Source organism: Mustelus asterias, chromosome 14 (assembly GCF_964213995.1).
Source record: "Mustelus asterias chromosome 14, sMusAst1.hap1.1, whole genome shotgun sequence".
Classification (NCBI taxonomy): domain Eukaryota; kingdom Metazoa; phylum Chordata; class Chondrichthyes; order Carcharhiniformes; family Triakidae; genus Mustelus; species Mustelus asterias.
The window spans coordinates 20,863,019-20,881,960 of record NC_135814.1 but is presented as its reverse complement, the minus strand read 5'-3'; the positions used below and the strand labels follow the sequence as shown (position 1 = coordinate 20,881,960).

At 42.1% G+C, this 18,942-nt stretch overlaps 1 protein-coding gene across 5 annotated transcripts in view; it reads left to right on the top strand.

The window, feature by feature from the left end:
• lypd6 (LY6/PLAUR domain containing 6) overlaps positions 1-18,942 on the top strand; it is a 223,063-nt gene that overhangs the window by 119,962 nt on the left and 84,159 nt on the right. For 4 of the 5 annotated variants that reach the window (XM_078227977.1, XM_078227978.1, XM_078227981.1 and 1 more), the window contains one exon: positions 9,960-10,073. The gene's annotated coding sequence lies outside the window, so the exon portion shown is untranslated. Of the gene's footprint in view, positions 1-9,959; positions 10,074-18,942 lie in introns of those variants that run through there. The other variant, XM_078227980.1, reaches the window with a different exon arrangement.

Below are 18,942 nucleotides of genomic sequence, written 5' to 3'. Positions count from 1 at the left end.
TCTGTAATGTCTGTGGCATAGCTGAGTTCTGATTTCTGCTTCTGAAGCACCTTGGGTCTTTCTCTCTGTGTGAAAGGTGCTATATAAATACTGGTTGTTGTTTCTATGCTTCTTATGTGACGAACATGAGTTTCAAGTTCCATAAATCAGGTTTATATGTGAAAATCCTCATGCCCTATGTCACAGGACTGATTTTTCTCATTGGAATGTCCAGGAGTTCCACGTTCGTTCACTGTTGACAGTGTACCTATTGACGAAAGAATACATTTATTCTTCATAGTGTGTATCCTGTTTTGTGTGTGTCTTTATTTAAGATGGTTGTGCCAGCTCCTGTTTTGTTACATATAAGCTTTGCATCATTACCTATTAAAACGTAATTTCTGAATTATTTTAAACAATTTTCAAAAATCCTCATCAGGTGGAAAGCTGAATTACATTTAATGTTTTCCAAATGCTAAACCGAGCCAGTTACTTATAAAGAAACTGTGGTGCAATCAAATAAGAATGGAGAAAATGCAGGTGGATATGTTATCTGTTCTTGACTTCACTGTAAAATCTTCCAAATGCTTTTGTAAGCTCCAACAATCCAGCATTAACTCAGATGCTTCGGTCAATTTGTGAGCAAAGCTTGTGATTAGGAAAGCAAACAGCTCAGCCGTTTGACCTGTTATGGAAGCCAGATGCTGTCATATGATGGCAACTTTGCACAAGTTTCTTTGCTTTCCTCTCGTGGATGGTAGTATGACAGAACCAAGGAAGCTGCAGTCTGCTGGGAGCTATCCCAGAAACTTCCTCCTCTGCACTCATATCGTAAATGGAAGGGATAAGGAACAGAAGATTTTTCCAGTACAGAGAAAATAAACATTGGTTCTTGTGAATTCCAGAATCCAATGAGGAATTCTTTCATGGAGGTTGGCAGATTGAGAACCAATGTTGTAAAATTTTCCTTTCCGATGGTGTTGATGTCATAAGATAAAGTCGGCACGCAGAGGTGAACCAGTTATGTAGGCACTGGTACAAAACTACAAACTTTCCAGTAGCAGGTTATATGAAGGCCAGGGCTTGTTTCAGTCTGATGTTAAATGGCAGATTAGGATTGTAGCTCAGAAAGGGGAAAATTAACTTGTTCAACAGATCTTGGATCATGTGACCTTACCTCTCCACATGGTCTACATCAAAGGATGTTTATCTTGTGTTTGGAAATTGACTTTGTACACCAGGCTGATAATGTCTCAGCCATTATGGGTCGTTATTGTTGAAGCTCTGATGTTCAGGATGCCTGTAGACCCCCACACTCCAATAGCAAGCTTGGTTTGTCAAATACAAATGACCTTCTGGAAATTCATTTTGATGTTGGGCTGTTTGCAGCCCCTGGGGGTGGGGTCGGGGTGTCTAGTAGAAGCTCCTAAGATGTAACGAGGTGTGAGATTCCCAAAACTGAGAAGTGAATTATTTTGTTCCATCGACTCAGAGATGATAGCTCACAGACAGCAGGCAGGTTGTGAATGTAGCCCAATCCAACATGCAAACCAGCTTCCCATCCACTGACTGTCTACACTTCCCGCTGCCTTGGCAAAGCAGCCAGCATAATTATGGACTCCACACACCCTGAGCATTCTCTCTGTTCCATCTTCTTCCTTCGGAAAAAAGATACAGAAGTCTGAGGTCACATATCAACCGACTCAAGAACAGCTTCTTCCCTGCTGCCATCAGATTTTTCAATAGACCTACCTTGCATTAAGTTGATCTTTCTCTACATCCTAGCCATGACGGTAACACTACATTCTGCACTCTCTCGTTTCCTTCTCTATGAACGGTATGCTTTGTCTGTATAGCAAGAAACAATAGTTTTCACTGTATACTAATACACGTGACAATAATAAAACAAATCAGGTCAGCTACCCTAATGGTCTTTGTTCAGCTGAAAATTTCAGTTTAAGAATAGGAAATAGCAATGAGGATGCATCTTTAGGTTCTGTTCCGCACACTAGGAAAACCTGGTTTGCAAGCTAAACATTTCTGAAAAGCTCCAGCTGTATCTAGCATGTTGAGCAGTGCAGATGCCTTGCTGTGTCTTCAAGAGCATTAGTTTCGAGCATTAAACAGTGCGATCTCATGTTGAAGCTTCAGTGTGAAACCACACTTTATTTGTTCTCCACATTAAATGTTGTTAATTGACATTGAATCGCTGTGGAACAGCTGAGGTGCTGTATAATCATGATGCAGAACTAAATTGCCTATTATCCAAAGAATCATGAGCCATGTGCCACTTAGCAGAAAACACCTTTCATGTAGAAACGTGGAAATCAAGGAGAATGCCCACCTGAAAGGTCTCGTGAGAGACCCAAATCATTTCCATGCTCAGGCCTCATTTTAATCTGGCTACCGAGCTGTCAGCACCCAAGGAGCGCTGGAAAGCAGCTCACCAATTATTGGTGGCTGGGGAATTATTGGTGAAGGCAGCAAACCACAGGATGTTTGTGAAATAAGGAGCATTTTTAGGTTCTGATCTTACAATCACAAATCCTAAAGTACCTGTGCAGTCAGTCAAAAGCCTGAAGTAGATAATTTCTTATCAGAAAAGGAAATGTCGCAAAGTGCGCCACCGTTTGCCACTCTTGTGTTTCTGTTGCCCAATTAGAATATGATCTGGGCAGGGTTGTAGGATCAGGTTGGCACCTAATGAATGGGAATGCTCAGATGGGTTAAACTATTGTTATATAGACTTGGGATATAAATATATATAAAACAATGAGATGACAAATTGAATAAATCTAAATCTACATTCTAAATGGCACCTTGATATCATTTCTACAATTTCCCCATTTACATCTTTTGATAGCCCGAAGTCGAAATGATCAGTTTCTGGAGATTTGGTTATCTTAAGTCCCATTATTTTTTCCATTCCTAATTTTTAAAAATTTGTGTTAATTCTGACAAACCCATAATTTAGACTTATGTTTAGGTTACGCTATACCTTGCTTTGTTTTTCTCTTCCTCCACTGTTGAAATAGCTACACATTATGAATTGGGTAAGTCTGCCATTTTCTTATTACCATTTAATCTCTGCTGTATCTGTCTTCGATGGACGAACATTATCCTTTACCACTTTTTCTTATATTCTTTAAAGGTTTATATTGTTAATTAATATTCAGGTATCAATTTCAATATTTCTTTGCCCAGCCCTAATGCCTTTCCCTTAATGTTTTGCAAACCTGTGGTGATTGTACAGGATTAAAAATGTTTTGACCACAACTTTGCTTTTCATTTTTGGGCCAGAGTAACTGCCCAAGGTAAATAGCACCGAACTATATTCAGCTTTAAGATGGGAATCCAAGCCCTGGAAAAATTAGATTAGTCTGAATGTGGACATGCCAAGTACATTTTCTATAGATCTGAATTTTGCCAGTAAGGGAAAGGGGGTGGGTTGTAATTCACACAGGAGGGAAATCCAAACACATGGTGCTGAGTTCAAACAGACCCTGTTTTTGATGCTGCCAAAAACCTGAACCTGCAGTGTGGGAATCACAAATTTATGGAGTAGACACAAACACACACTTGAAGGTCCGATCAAGTCTGTTAACTTGCCATGATCTGAAGTATTTTAAATGCCCCACTCATTAAACTGCAAAATAAATTGCCTGGAGCTGTCAATGACTGTCTGAAAAAAAAATTCTGCTGGACTACTTTGATTGACAGACCAGCTGGTGTAGCATCTATTTGAGTAGTTTCAATAGAGTTGTTGCTGATATTTCTCTAAGGGCCATTTATTATGAATGAGTAGTTGAATTTCAAAAGCTCCAATTATCTCAGCAGGGGATTCAGATTTCGCAGTTTGATTGACAATTTGAAGAGGCTTTTAAATGATAAGGGTATGAACAACAATTTGTTTTTCTACTTGAGGAGGTTCAGAAGCTTTGATACCTTCTTGAATGGGAACTTTTCTTCCACTATCAAATCTGCATAGTGAGAGCATTATGAGTTTATTTAATCTTCAATACTAACAACTCTCTAAATGGCTAATCTGGCAATAATGCTGAAGATTTGTGCTCCCGAACTTACTGCACCCATAGTCAAGCAGTTCCAGTACAGCTACAGCACTGGCATCTACCATGCAATATGGAAAATTGCCCAGGCATATCTTCTACACAAAAAGCAAAACAAATCTAGCCCATCCAATTAATGCCCTACTGGCCTACTCTTGATCCTTAGTAAATAAATGCAAACAGTCAACAGCAGTCCTGTCAAGCAGCACTTGCTCAGCAATACCCTGCTCACTGACACTCCAGTTTGGGTTTCGCCAGGATCATTTAGCTCCTGACATCAATACAACCTTGGTTTAAGCCTGAAACAAAACAATTGAATTCCAGAGGTGAAGTGAGAGTGATTGCCTTAGACATTAAGGCCGCATTTGACCAAGTGTGGCATCAAGGAACCCGAGCAAAACTGGAGTCATTAAGAATCAGAGGTAAAAGTCTCCACTTATTGGAGTCACACCTAGCACAAAGAAAGATGGTTTTAATAATCAAGTGCAGCTCAAGGACATTTCTGCAGGAGTTCCTCAGGGTAGCGTCCTAGGCCCAACCATCTTCTGCTGCTTCATCAATGATCTTCCTTCCATCATAAGGGCAGAAGTGGGGATATTCACTGAGTGCAAAATTTTCAGCACCATTTGTGGCTCCTCAGATACTGAAGCAGTTCCTATCCAAATGCAGCAAGATCTGGACAACATCCAGGCTTTGGCTGATAAGTGGCAAGTACCATTCATGCTACACAAGTGCCAGGCAATGACCATCTCCAATACGAGAGAATCTAACCATTGTCCATTGACATTCAATAGCATTACCATCACTGAATCCTCCACTATCAATATCCTGGTCTTTACCATTGACCAGAAACTGAACTGGACAAGCCATATAAATACTGTAACTACAAGAGCAGGTCAGAGTCTGTGAATCCTGTGGTGAGTAACTCACTTCCTGACTCCCCAAAGCCTGTCCACTATAGTAGACACAAGTGATGGAATACTCTCCAATTACCTGGATGAGTGCAGCTTCAACAACATTCAATGGCAGAACGGGAGTTGGGGAGAGGGGAGGGTGTGATAGAAGGGGTGATGATCTTGTGACCCATAATGACTCATGATTCTCCCAGCTGGCCAGCGAAAAAGCTGGAAGGATCATGGAGAATGACTATTAACGATCGCGTATTGAATAGAAATAACCCTGCCTGAGCAGCCATTGTTGCAGCAATGCCAGACTTGATTGAGTTTATACCTTGTGGCGCCCAGCTTTTCACAGTCCTGGATGATTCTAATGGGTCTTGGTCCATACCAGTTTGGGAAGGGAGCAGGGGGCATTAAAAATACTTGGATGTTTTTGCCCCAAGACTTTCATAACTGCCCCTCCATTTGTAATCAATGTATAGCCATGCGTCTAAGGTGTTTAGCCATCTGATTGGCTTACCCAATATATAGATAACTTACTACTATTAGACCATAAGACCATAAGACATAGGAGCGGAAGTAAGGCCATTCGGCCCATCGAGTCCACTCCACCATTCAATCATGGTTGATTTCAACTCCATTTACCCGCTCTCTCCCCATAGCCCTTAATTCCTCGAGAAATCAAGAATTTATCAATTTCTGTCTTGAAGACGCTCAACGTCTCGGCCTCCACAGCCCTCTGTGGCAATGAATTCCACAGACCTACCACTCTCTGGCTGAAGAAATTTCTCCTCATCTCTGTTCTAAAGTGACTCCCCTTTATTCTAAGGCTGTGCCCCCGCGTCCTAGTCTCCCCTGCTAATGGAAACAACTTCCCTACGTCCATCCTATCTAAGCCGTTCATTATCTTGTAAGTTTCTATTAGATCTCCCCTCAACCTCCTAAACTCCAATGAATATAATCCCACGATCCTCAGACGTTCATCGTATGTCAGGCCTACCATTCCTGGGATCATCCGTGTGAATCTCCGCTGGACCCGCTCCAGTGCCAGTATGTCCTTCCTGAGGTGTGGGGCCCAATATTGCTCGACAGTACTCCAAATGGGGCCTAACTAGTGCTTTATAAAGCCTCAGAAGTACATCCCTGCTTTTGTATTCCAAGCCTCTTGAGATAAATGACAACATTACATTTGCTTTCTTAATTACGGACTCAACCTGCAAGTTTACCTTTAGAGAATCCTGGACTAGGACTCCCAAGTCCCTTTGCACTTTAGCATTATGAATTTTGTCACCGTTTAGAAAATAGTCCATGCCTCTATTCTTTTTTCCAAAGTGCAAGACCTCGCACTTGCCCACGTTGAATTTCATCAGCCACTTCTTGGACCACTCTCCTAAACTGTCTAAATCTTTCTGCAGCCTCCCCACCTCCTCAATACTACCTGCCCCTCCACCTATCTTTGTATCATCGGCAAACTTGGCCAGAATGCTCCCAGTCCCGTCATCTAGATCGTTAATATATAAAGAGAACAGCTGTGGCCCCAACACTGAACCCTGCGGGACACCACTTGTCACCGGTTGCCATTCTGAGAAAGAACCTTTTATCCCAACTCTCTGCCTTCTGTCTGACAGCCAATCGTCAATCCATGTTAGTACCTTGCCTCGAATACCATGGGCCCTTATTTTACTCAGCAGTCTCCCGTGAGGCACCTTGTCAAAGGCCTTTTGGAAGTCAAGATAGATAACATCCATTGGCTCTCCTTGGTCTAACCTATTTGGTATCTCTTCAAAAAACTCTAACAGGTTTGTCAGGCACGACCTCCCCTTACTAAATCCATGCTGACTTGTCCTAATCCAACCCTGCACTTCCAAGAATTTAGAAATCTCATCCTTAACGATGGATTCTAGAATTTTGCCAACAACTGAGGTTAGGCTAATTGGCCTATAATTTTCCATCTTTTTTCTTGTTCCCTTCTTGAACAGTGGGGTTACAACAGCGATTTTCCAATCCTCTGGGACTTTCCCTGACTCCAGTGACTTTTGAAAGATCATAACTAACGCCTCCACTATTTCTTCAGCTATCTCCTTTAGAACTCTAGGATGTAGCCCATCTGGGCCCGGAGATTTATCAATTTTCAGACCTTTTAGTTTCTCTAGCACTTTCTCCTTTGTGATGGCAACCATATTCAACTCTGCCCCCTGACTTTCCTGAATTGTTGGGATATTACTCATGTCTTCTACTGTGAAGACTGACGCAAAGTACTTATTAAGTTCCTCAGCTATTTCCTTGTCTCCCATCACTAGATTACCAGCGTCATTTTGGAGCGGCCCAATGTCTACTTTTGCCTCCCGTTTGTTTTTAATGTATTTAAAGAAACTTTTACTATCATTCCTAATGTTACTGGCTAGCCTATTAAAAGGAAAGGGATACAGGAATTGCTGTGTTGTAATCCTCTACCCTCTTTACGCTCATTTTTGGGTTTGACTCGATACTGTAGGAAATTTGTAGATGATTATGCTGCTATAGCAGCTTCTATTTCACTTTCACCAAAGAAAGGGGTCGGTTGGAACTGGAGTGCAGAGTACAATGTCGTCTTCATTCTTTGAATGATAAGAAAAAGGAAACCTAGAGTTATCTACGAAGATGGGGAATGGAGTTGACAATGAGCAGGTCTCTGGTAGAGAGTGTAACGATACCACGTGGGCCGTGCTTCAATTGGTCATTGCACACATTGACCGGAACAATATCACCAATTGTGCATCATGTATGGATCAAATGAATTTCAGTTGAAGTAAGCAAACTGTCCAAAACCACAACACAACAGGAATGGTTAAATCTTTGAGGGAAGATGGACAGGTGTTTTGTTGAAGGAATATTTGTATTGAGGTATATTTATGTGAGAATATTTTTGCGGATGGATGTAGCGCGATTGTTAACCCATCAGGATTAAACACCTGAACCTGACCCAAACAACCACTTTCCCAGGGAAACGGCTTCCAAAGATCAATCGTATCTCACCTTAACTAGAGGATCAATTGAATGGCTTGGTCACTGTCCCCACCCATATGGTGCTGTATCATGATGTTCATCATGAGATAGTCCCTATCGTATTGAACCTCACTGACATGGGTCTGCCACAGTTTAGTATGTACAGGGAAGTATTGTATAAACCCCATGCGAAATAGTACTATTTTGGGGGTGTTACCTGTCCATTTTAACTCCATTTAAACCTGTTCAATTTGCTGTTCGTGAATTAACCAATATTTACCAACATGGTCACAGTCAAATATTTTGAGTTTTATGGATAACATGAAGGCTGATTTGCACAAAGATGTCACCAGATTTGATTAGGAATGCCCCCTCTCGCAGAACACGTGGCTGCACTTAGAAACACCATTAACAAGTTAACAAGGACTATCTGAATTCCAAATCCATGCATTCAATTGGGATATGAATGTCAACATTCATCTCTGGGTACGGATTACATCTTACGTTCTAGTGCTGGTACAATTGATAAGAGTGGCACAACCACCGACTGATCTGGTGAGGTGGGTAAAGAAGCTAAAAGCCAAGAAGATGAAAAGATTAATGGCTGAGGTTTAACAAAACCTCAATGTGCAAGATTATCAATAGATGGTGTCTAAGTCTATCAATGAAAGGTGCCTCTTAAAGGAACACAGCAGCAATTTTATTTAGCGGTTTAATAAAAGGTTTATGAGGTATAAACATAGGTAAAGAGATACAAGTCTGAAAATTATACCCATGCAGACATAATTCTCAAAGCAATTATTTTCTTTTCGAATCAGTCAAGTTGGAGTTTTTGGTCATTTTCTCCAAAAAAGCAATTAATAAACACATGATCTTCTGTTTGCCTTTAAGAGTAATCTATCAGCCAACAACAGATTTTCCAATGACTCATTATTAGCACCAACAGGCCTCTGGAAATTGATAAAAATAATTCTGAACATTGAGGACGTTTTAACAATTTGAAAAAAGTTTAAAGTTTATTTATTAGTCACAAGAAGGCTTCCATTAACATTACAATGAAGTTACTGTGAAAATCCCCGAGTTGCCACAGTCCAGTGCCTGTTCATGTACACTGAGGGAGAAGTTAGCATGGCCAATGCACTTAACTAGTACGTCTTTGGACTGTGGGAGGAAACCGGAGCACCCGGAGGAAACCCACACAGACATGGGGGGAGTGTGCAAATTCCACACAGACAGTGACCCAATCCGGGAATCGAACATGGGTCCCTGGTGCTGTGAGGCAGCAGTGCTAACCACCGTGCCAGAAGTGATACAGCTGTATTGTCCAGTTGACCGGGACCAGAGTGCATTGGGTGGTGTTTGAACAACTAAAGAAGTTGAGGCAGGAAGGCTCGGGCATTGAAATGGTTAATCCAAGTGTCTTCGATATGAAAACCCTCTTGAGAAAGATCATGATCTATACAGACTTATTCTCTGCAGCGTGGAGTTTGGCAAAGCCAGTTCGTAACATAGCTGCCATGTCACTTCTCATCCCTTTATCTCAAAGAGATAGATTTACCAGCCTGTCCATTAGTTCTGCTTCCCCTCGTTCATCTTTGCATTCTTTCAAAAAGCGTGCTCTTTCTTTGCATTGTGTCTGTCATTGTTCGCTTGGGTCTAAAGCAGTGATTAAAAGATTAAGTTTCATCATTACTTGTTTTCATATGCTGTTGGTTTTTTTTTTAAGTTACCTTCTTCCATCTGCTGCTCTGCGAGTGGAGTTTACTGAGCGATTCCTGCAGTCTGTGCTGGAAAAATGCAGGCGTATTGCAGAGTAGCCACATACTCACAGGGGCTGAAATCTATCTGGCCTGTGATGAATTCCTGTCGCGTTTCCTGCCGTCAGCTATCTCTTGGTGAGCTAGAAGAGATAAAATTCTGTCTGGCTGTCCCGCTTTGGAACTGAAACAGTAACTAGGGCCCACCAGAATGACTACACTGCGTCTAACTGGCCTCTTTTTTTTTTCATTTTGCTGTTCTGTCGATACAGGAGCTGTCGGTATCTCCTAAGAGGTTTTTGCACCACTTCTCATGGGAGAGGATTTATTTCCACCTCCTGGCTGTGAAGAGCAGACAACCATCTCCTATGAAATAAAATCTGGAGGTTAGTAATAATTTACTCAAGATAAATCATTACATTGAATTTGCTTTGGCAATACACTAATTGCCACGTTTAGAATCTTGTGGAGATGCCACAGCGCTAAGTAATTCTATTTTTTTTTAAGCACGATGAATGTAATTATGCCTTCATAATGTATTGTGCAATAATCCCAGTAATTTTGATTGATCAGAAGGAATGGGAGGCGGTAAAATTGCTTTTTAATTTGCCAGCAAAGATTTAATTTCTTAAATCCACAAGTCTGAGATTAATGGCCACTTATTTTTCAGACTGAACTGGTGGGTTTCTTGGAAGTGAAACAGAAGCGCTTTAGATTCCTGATATGTTGTAATGTTGGTTAGCAGCATTCTGTGGTACTGTCTTAAGCTGTCCTCATACTTTGTACTCGTACTGCCGCAATTGTAACTGATTAGTGATTCAAATAATAACTGGCTGTTCAACACAACCTACTTATAATTCTTCCACTTCTGGAAAAATTGCTCAGATTTGAATTAATGATTTTATTCTAAAGACAAGCGTTGATGTCGGCATCTGTTGGATGCAGTTGTTGCTCTATGCCAAGGTGCAGCATGCAGCAACACCAGAGAGGAGAAGCAAGTGAGGTTTACCGCTTGCTGCTGTGACGCTCCTTGGCTGTCTCAAAGGTTCAGTGGTTTGGTTTCAGTGCTCTCTTATTTCTGAGTCAGAAGACTGCAAGTTCCACTCTGGGTGTAAAAGTCGAGGCTGGCACTCCAGTCCAGTACTGAGAGAGTGCTGCACTGTCGGAGGTTCCATCTTTCAGCTAAGGTGTTCAACTAAGTCTGTTCTCTGAAAGGTCTCGTGGCAAAATATCAAAGAAGAACAGGGACGTTCTCCTAATGTGCTGTGCTGTATTTACTCCATAACCACCAACATTGAAACAAATGATCTGTCCACAGAATTGTTACAGTGCAGAATGAAGCCATTGAGTCCATTCTGTCTGCATTGGCTATCCAAATAAGCACTTCACCTAATGCCATTCTCCCACCTTCTTCACACATTCTCCCTCCTCAGATAAAAAACTAATTCCCTTTTGAATGCTTTTGCTTCTTTTGTCATTTATTTTAAATCTGTGCCCTCTTGTTCTCGCTCAATTCATGAGTAGAAACAGTTTCTCCCCCTCTACTCTGTCCAGACTCCTCATGATTTTGAGTGGCTCTATCTAATCTCCTGTCAGCCTTCTCTTCCCCAAGGCAAACAGTCCCAACTTCTCCAGTCTATCTACATAACTTAAGCTCCTCATCCCTGGAACCATTCTCATGAATCCTTTTTGTCCTCTCTCCAATGCCTTTGCATGAGGGGGGCACGGTGGCACAGTGGTTAGCACTGCTGCCTCATAGTGCTAGGGACCCGGGTTTGTTCCCAGCTTGAGTCACTGTTTGTGTGGTGTCTGCACGTTCTCCCTGTGGTTGCGTGGGTTTCCTCTGGGTGCTCCAGTTTCCTCCCACAGTCCAAAGATGTGCCGGTTAGGTGAATTGGCCATGCTAAATTCTCTCTCAATGTACCCGAACAGGCGCTGGAGTGTGGCGACTCGGGGATTTTCACAGTAACTTCATTGTTGTGTTAATGTCAGCCTACTTGTGACTAATAAATAAACTTTAACTTTATCTTTCTTAAAATGTGGCACTCAGAATTGAACACAATACTCTGGCCGAGCGAATGTCTTGCACAGATACAATCTAATCTCCCTGCTCTTGTACTTTATGCCCCAATAATGAAGTCAATAATGAACTGCTCTGTCAACCTGTTCTGCCACCTTCAATGATCTATGTACATATACGCCAAGTCTCTGCTCTTTCACCGCTTCAGAGTCTTACTCTTTATTTCATATTGTCTCTTGATGTTTTTCCTCGCATTTCCTCCACATTTGAACTGCATCTGCCACTTGTCTGCTCATTCTTTCAACCTGTCTGTGCCCTATTGAAGTTCTATTTTAAAGTTTATTTATTAATGTCACAAGAAAGCTTACATTAACATTGCAGTGAAGTTACTGTGCAAATCCCCTAGTTGCCACACTCCGGGTACACTGGGAGAATTTAGCATGGCCAATGCACCTAACCAGCACGTCTTTCCTTGTCACAGTTCACAATGCTTTGAAGTTCTGTATTATCTGCCAAATGTTGAAATTGTGCCGTGTTCCAAGGTCCAGATCATTTATATATAAATATATATATATATATATGTGTACCAGGAAAAGCAAGAATCCCAACACTGACCTCCACTGCAAATCTCCCTCCAGTTGAAAAATATCAATTAACCACGACTCTGTTTCCAATCGCATATCCATATTTCCACTGTCCCTTTTATTCCATGAGTTGTAACTGCTCACAACTGTTGTGTGACACTATATCTAATGCCTTTTGAAAATCCATGTACACCATGTCAACAACATTGTCCTCATTAACCCTTTCTGTTCCTCCTTCAAAAAAAAAACTCCAAGTCAGTGAAACAGCATTTTCCCTCAGGAAATATGTTCTGGATTTCCTTAATAAACCTGCTTTTGTCCATGTAGTTATTAGTTTTATCCCGAATTATTGCTTCTGGAAGCTTCCCCATCATGGAAGTTAAACTGACTGACCTGGAGTCTTCGGGATTATCTTTACCATCTTTTTGGATCAGATGTGTAATATTTACAATTCCCCAGTCCTCTGGCACCACCTTGAGTCTAAGAAAGACTGGAAAATTACTTTGCAGTTTCCACTCTCACTTCTCCCACTATCCTGGGATCCATTTCATTCAGTCCTGGTGCTTATCAACTTTTTAAGTACCAAAGTTTACCTATTACCTCATTATCAATTTCAAACCTTCTAGTATATAGATTACCTCCTCTTTCGCTATGTCCTGTGTAATACCTTCTTCCTTGGTAAAGACAGATGCAATGTATTCATTTAACATCTCTGCTGCGCCCATCTCCATGTGTACAACACCATTTTGGTCCCTAATTGACTCTAGTCCTTTTTTTACTTGTATTATTTATATGCATGTAGACAACTTTTAGGTTCCCTTTTATATTTGCTGCTAGTGTCTCCTCACGCTCTCTGTTTGCTTCTCCTATTTGCTTTTTCACTTCTTCTCTGAACCTTCTGTCTTCAGCCTTGTTCTCACTTTCACGTTGTTTTTTGTGAGAGCTGGCAATGTGAAAATCTGCTGCTGTGTCTCCTGCAGAAGAACAGTGACTCCAGAAGTACTTAATTGGCTATCAAGTGCTTTTGGACATCTTAAGTTAGTGAAAGATGTAACATGAGCGCAAATTATTTTTTAATCCTTTCTTTCTCACGAGCTCGCTCTGTGTGACTCTCTCCTTTTTTGTGCCTATTGTTTTAGAAATCTATATTCAATTTTTTTTGGATTTAGTGGCCATTTATCTGATTTTGTGGTGGTCTCGCTGGCTGTTACCGTGGCGAGGGAATATATTTTTGATTTTGTGGGGACTAAGATGCATGTTTCTGCTCCTCATAATTTAATTCATGTTATGTCTAATTTTCACGATGGCTTAGTAACAAAGTAACATGCAAACTCATGGGTAGGGAGCAGCTGTTCCCCTTAGTTGAAGGGTCAGTCACGAGGGGACATAGGTTCAGGGTGAGGGGCTGAAGGTTTAGGAGTCTGGAATGCGCTGCCTGGGAGGGTGGTAGAGGCGGGTTGCCTCATATCCTTTAAAAGGTATCTGGATGAGCACTTGGCACATCACAACATTCAGGGCTTTGGGCCAAATGCAAATGGGATTAGGTGGGAGTTCAGGTGTTTCGATGGGCTGAAGGGCCTCTTCTGTGCTGTATGATTCTATGAGAAGTGTAAGAGTCATTTCCAGGAGTGGATTGTAATTGTCTGCTTGTGCGCAAAACTGTTTGAACTCAAAGCTTGATAGGTATAGGTGCTTTTCACTGAAGCCTGTTTATTTTAAACTGGAGAAGAGCAGCACCTGCCCTGAATCCAGCCTTTTATACCCAAGGCAGAACCACGCATCCATTCGGAGAGGGTGGGGATTGGATAGCATTCTGCAACTGGAATGTGATTGAGATACAGTGTGAAGTTCAGGAATGGTAAACAATTCAAAAACGTACCCGTGATTTGCATAGGTTTCCACTGTGTATGGAGGTGAAGTTACAGGAAGCTAAAGGTTAAGTGATGATACTCGGATGGAAGGAGAAGCCGAAAGAGCTATTGGAATGCATTGTGCAGCTGAAAGGTTTTGTCAGAGGGTGTTGGCCCTACAGCAAGGCAATTTTAGCTTGGCTAATTTCCTAAGATGTGCAGCAACACGCCGCCCTCAAACCTTCATTCAGACTCCACTTTGATGGCTCGTGGGGAAACTGCTAAACCTCATGTCTGTTTACAACACACCCTTCAGCTCTGCTTATATTCAGACTGTCGCTGCGAGCACTTTATCATTTCACTGATCATATGTCCACTGCATACAGATCTGATCATTTCCCATGGCACTAATGCTTGTTGCCAATATTCTCCAGGATGTCTGTTCTCAATACTGCAATTTGAATAAAAGACAAAAATATCCATAGATCCATAGAATCCCAGCAGTGCAGAAGGAGGCCATTCAGCCCATCGGGTGGGATTTTCCAGCTGCGCTCGCTCCAAGACTGGAAAATCCCACCTGAGGTCAACAAATCTTTGCATGGTCCGTGTCAAGACCGCTACGATTCCCGTGGCGGGCAAGATGGGAACATTCTGCCCATTGTCTGCATCCCGTCTCCGAAAGAACATCTTACCCAGACCCACCCACCCCACCCTATCTCTATAACCCTCTGCATTTGCCGTGGCTAATCCACCTCACCTACACGTCTTTGGACATTGAGGGGCAATTCAGCATGGCCAATTGGACATTAGGAGGAAACCAGAGGAAACCCACGCAGACACTGGGAGAATGTGCAAACTCCACATAGACAGTGATCCAAGGCCGGAATCGAACTCCGGTCCCTGGCGCTGTGAGGTAGCAGCGCTAACCACTGTGCCACCATGCCGCCTCATATCATCTGCTTTGAAGAACTGTTTTCCTGAATCCCATCACTTAAAAACTTGCTGTTTAATAGGATGCCTGTTGTCACCGGGTAGATAACAACCTCAAAGACCATTCAGTGTTGCCATAAGCCCCTGATGAATTATGACTTGTAACTGGACCCCACCAGCGCAAGATTTAATATTCTGCCCTGTGATAATAAAAGAGCTGCAAAAGCAATGAGGATACTTACTGGCAATTGAAATATAGATTGTATTTTCAATGAAGTTTTAATATTCGGCCGCAGGAAGAGAAAAGAAATTTGTAAGGAAACAAATGTTAAAAACATTTAAAGGGACAGGATGTTCAGTTCAGTGCAAGGGTGGGGTGGGAGGGGAGAAATGTCCTCAATATCCAGAACAAGGTGGCATCGGAAAGTTGATCTGTGAGGAATGACTGCATTGAGAATGTAAGCTCGGCAAAATCCAGATATGCACCAATGAAAGAGAACAAGGGAGTGCTGGTTCAGAGAATGTGAAGGGCAGGTTTGGAGCAGACACTTGTTAATATTTCTTTTCACAGCAGTGATCAACAGCTGGAGGAGCTTGGCAAAAGGGCTGGTTGAGACCTGAAATCTGGATTATTTAAGAAAACACCAGGAGCTATAAAGGAATGATAGCTTTTGCGGTTCTTGAAAGATGAGATTAAATAGAATCACAGTCATAGAGATACACAACATGGAAACAGGCTGTGGTGGACCTCAGTTGTGCCTTTGTCCTATATGGACCACCGTTGTGTGTGCTTGTCACACCTGGATGTGGTGAACCATAGTTGGTTATCACTATGAGTACTGAACCATAGATGGTCAGCACTATGGGTATTTGTAGATATGTTACTGTTGTCACTGTTGGGGTTAGGGTTGGGCTGTTCTACCTGTTGATATTGTTCTGTGGTACACTCCAGTTGGCTCCGCCTACCTGGAGGAGTATAAAGGTCACTGCACTGCCTGGTGACCCTTTAGTCTGGGATTGTATTGTATATAGTGTGCTCCATTCTTGTTAGTAATAAAAGCCTTTATTTCCCGGGTACAATCTAGCCTCCCGAGTGATTTAATCGCGCATCACTGGACACATTCCCTTCCAGTTTGGTTCCTCCCCTCGGCACCTAGTATAAAGGTGGCTGTCTCCTCCCCCTTGTTCAGTCCAGGTTGGTTATTTGTTGGGATCTGCTCCTGATTCTGTTGTGAATAAAAGCCTACACTTGTATTGGCACATCGGTAGTCTTACGCCTTATTGATAGCGCATCACAGGCCCTTCGGCCCAACTCGTCCATGCTGACCAAGTTGCCTAAACTGAACTAGTTCCATTTGCCTGCATTTGGCCCATATCCCTCTCAACCTTTCCCATCCATGTACTTGGCAAATGTCTTTTAAATGTTGTAATTGTACCAGCCCCTACCACCTCCTCTGCCAGCTCATTTTATGTATGCACCACCCTCTTTGTGAAAAAAGTTGCCCCTCAGGTCCCTTTTAAATCTTTCCCCTCTCACCTTAAACCTATGCCCTCTAGTTTTGGACTTTCCTACTCTGGGGAAAAGAAATGAGCTGAACTAAGAGCCTTGCAAAGATTCCTGTACTCCCATTTCTTTGCATTTATGTTACATGCAAGTGGTGTGATGCTGCATTTGATTTATTCTGCAACGCTTTCCTTCAAATGTTAGCATATAAATAGAAGATTCTAAACCAATTCCTGGTATGTGAACATTGCTGGCAAAGTCAGCATTTATTACCGCTAATTGCCCTTGAGAAGGGTGTTGAGCCACCTACCATCTGTGTGATGTTGGCTCACTCTCGGTGCTGTTAGGTGGGGAATTCCAGGATTTCAACCCAGCGACAATGAAGAAACAGTGATATATTTTCAAGGCAGGATGATGTGTGGGTTTGCAGGGAATCTTTGAAGATGATTATAATCAAAAATTGCCGCTGGGATTTCTAGCTTTTTCCAGCCACTTCCAGACATTAGCTCATATGTGATAAGGACTTAGCAGAGGAAACGAGTTTCCATAAAAACTAGTAATGAGGTCCCCACTGTATGCAGCAGCTGCATTGAAGGCTACCCCTCAATTTGTTTGTTCTGTGGGAATTCACAATGGATGAGCACAATAAATGAATATAGTAACAAAGATAAAGTTTAAAATACAGGAAGATTTGAATGGGTCTGTGCCTTGTGATACTGGAGAAAGTCTATGGGTATTCATCAGCTGTTGAAACCCTTGTCCCCTTTGTTACTTTTAGACATGTCTATTCAGAATGTTTTCTTCTTGGCTAGATTCCATTTTCCGTCCTTACACATGAGCTCATTCAGAAATCAGCTGCCCAAATCCTAAATTGCACTAAGTCCTGTAATATCATGTGCAGTTTTGGTCTCCTTATATCTTTTTCCTAATGGAAGAAGATGGAAGAGAGTATGTCCAGGGTGCGTGGGGTCCTTGATTATGCTGGCTGCTTTTCCGAGGCAGTGGGAAATGCAGATAGAGTCAATGGATGGGAGGCTGGTTTGTGTGATGGATTGGGCTACGTTCGCAACTCTTTGTAGTTTCTTGCGGACTTGGTCAGAGCAGGAGCCATATCAAGCTGTGATACATCAAGTATATTTGTGCTCTTCAATTCTGGCTCTTCTATATCCCCAGATTTAATCACTCCATCATGTCTTCAGTTGTCTAAGCTGTGGAATTCCCTTCCAAAACTTTTCTGCCTCTCCAGATCGCTCCTCTAACATGCAACCAAGCTTTTTAATCACCTGTTCTAACATCTCCTTATATAGGTATTCTTCAATTTTGTTTTGTACACTCCAATGAAGCACCTTGGGACATTTCAATGTGCTAAAGGTACTATATAAATGCAATCTGTTGTTACTGCTCTATTGCACTTGGGTATCAATAGTGGGGGAGAAGGAAGTCTCTGGGTATGTCCCTGGTGGTAATAATGCTCCAGAAACTCGATGCATGTTAACATATCAGTGCTGGTAGTCGACTGAAAAACTATGAAAAAGAAAGAACATGTATTTATATAGCACAATATTATATTCTTGGAATGTGCCAGCATATCTTATATCCAATCCAATTTTGAAATTCCTTGATGGTAGCCAAATGTGGCAGCTTAATTATACACATCAAGAATCTCTAACGAGAGGGCATAGGCTTAAGGTGAGAAGGGACAGATACAAAAGGGTCCAGAGGGGCAAATCTTTCACGCAGAGGGTGGTGAGTGTCTGGAATAAGCTGCCAGAGGTAGTAGTAGAGGCGGGTACAATTTTGTCTTTTAAAAAGCATTTAGACAGTTACATGGGTAAGATGGGTATAAAGGGATATGGGCCAAACGCGGGCAATTGGGGCTAGCATAGTGGTTTAAAAAAAGGGGGCACCTTGGACAAGTTGGGCCGAAGGGCCTGTTTCCAATGCTGTAAATCTCTATGACTCTATGACTTAAGAGTAAATGAGGTGAATAGCCAGCTAATCTGGTCTTAGTGGTGTGTGGTTAAGGGAGGAATGTTTGCTGAAACACTGCTCTTACTTGAGAGTGTAATGGAATCTTTTGCCTGACCTGAACGGACAGATTGAGATTTTAGCTTAGGATTCAATCTGATCTTTCTCAGTACTGCACTGGAGTGTTGGGCGAAACCATGTGCTTGCAATGTGGAATGTGACTGACTGACAGGGCTGAGAATGTTAAAATTTAACCAAGCTGTAGAGGAGGGACTCAAATTGCGTGCTGATCATATTGCATTGGGCTGAATTATACAGGACCACCTGCGGCAGGAAAGTAGGTGGATGGGCCTGTAAGTTAGGGTACTGTGCCATAGGCAGTGTGCCCACCGCTTACCT